A 1,898-nucleotide genomic window follows, 5' to 3' on the forward strand; every position below is an offset into this window, starting at 1 on the left:
GGGACTTACCAAAGTGCCTTCTACATTTACGATTGCACAGGCTGTATACCTTGATAATGGTGGTTTGGTTAAAATTGAATCCAGGATAGTGCGACCGTAGAACATAACTGCCCTGAAAGGTAATGGGGTCATCTGATGTGGTTAAAAAGAAGATAAATATAAATGTGAAGAGTTATAATGGCAACCGAATTGTCAAATGTAGCTCAGTGGACTGAATGGTCTATTCCTATTCCTGTCTGCTCTGTTCTTATTTCATTCTCCACTCGGGGAATAGAAGGGAAATTGGATAATGTGTTATTAAATATAGAATTCATCTCACTTTTCATCAGGATTCATGTAACTAATTTGCTGTTATGATATTCATTAGTTATTGAGTGGTGCTTAGTACCTAAGATAACTTCCGTGTGTACATTTTGATATCTTTTTATCAAAGATATTTTTTATGCAAGTTGACAAATAACCAATTGAGTACTACAACTTTGTAGTAGTAGTACTCAGTACGACTCCATTTCTCCATGGAATTCTAATCTTTACCCCGATCAGAAGAGATTTAATCAAATCCCCCTGTTAAAGCAAACAATTTTCTTACTATTTATCTGGATTAGACTTTCTCCTGTTGCAATAAAATTTGCTAATTTCTCATATGAGAATTTTGAATATTTTGGTATGGGTCTGACTTGTTTCTTTATTTTGACACAGCGTTGATTCTATTTCCAATAGTTGTTGTTAAGCATCCTATGTATATATATTAATAACATTTCAAAATATAGTTATTTGCTTGGATCTACAACTGCATTTAAGTTAATTCTTCCTGTGATAAGACTAAACGAGAAACAGTATTTGAAGTGACTGTTGTCACTGCTGTTTAGTAACTTCCTTTGTGGCCTAGGCTTACCACCCACGCAGCAAAGCTGCTGTGAACTGACAGGCGCTGACCCTGCTTTAGTCTCCAACAAAGGTTTGATGCTGTTGCCTCTTAAATTACTTGCCACTTATCTCAGCACTGCAACCGAGGTGGTCCACAGGCACAGAACAATGGGAAATCTACCATTATGATTGGTTCATCCAACTTCCTAGCTACGGGTCAATTCTTATCACAGAACAAGACGGGAAAAGTTAAAAATATGAAGTTACAGCACACTTTGAATTGAATTCATTTGCCGATCGAGTTTCTAGAAGGAAAATGCGCATATTTAAAAAGAGCTGAACCAGAATAAAAATACGCCTCTAAGTAAATAACTGGGGAAATGTTGCTTGCCTCTCTCTGCCCTTAAAAATATAACGTAACAACCCCAAGCAGATAAAAGTTCGCTTATGTTACCTAAGAAATTTGTAACTTCTGTGCTAAATATTATTATTTTTTGGCAGCTTTAAGTAAAGTTCAGTATTGCTGGTGTTGATGTGCAGGATTTTTTTTACTACATCATCAGAATTTTCCTTCTTCTCCACATCAAATAATGCTGCAGTAGGGTCAGGCAAAGGGAAAGGAAGCAGACTCTCATCAAGAATTCCATATATTAACATCACTGGGAAGCTGCCTGACTCAACGGGGGCCATCCTGATTGTAGTGATACTGTCCATTTTGATGTGAATCCAGTATTTGATATGTATTGGCGCAAACAAAACTCATATTTCATGACACGAGTGCATTGAAGGCAAATAATGCAAGACCTATCCAAAAGATTCTCCCATACACTGATCTATATTTACATACTTTGTATGTATGCCACTGCATTACCTGGAAAATTTTAAAATTTACCATTTAATTTCTTTAATGCTTGAGAAAAGTGAATTGTTACCTCTATTTCCTAACATTAAAAATGAGCAGCAGATGGAGCAGAATCCAGTACGTATTGAAGTATATGTTTTCAATACGCCTGCAAACATAGGAAAAAGTC

Source organism: Rhincodon typus, chromosome 26, assembly GCF_021869965.1.
Source record: "Rhincodon typus isolate 14 chromosome 26, sRhiTyp1.1, whole genome shotgun sequence".
Lineage (NCBI taxonomy): Eukaryota > Metazoa > Chordata > Chondrichthyes > Orectolobiformes > Rhincodontidae > Rhincodon > Rhincodon typus.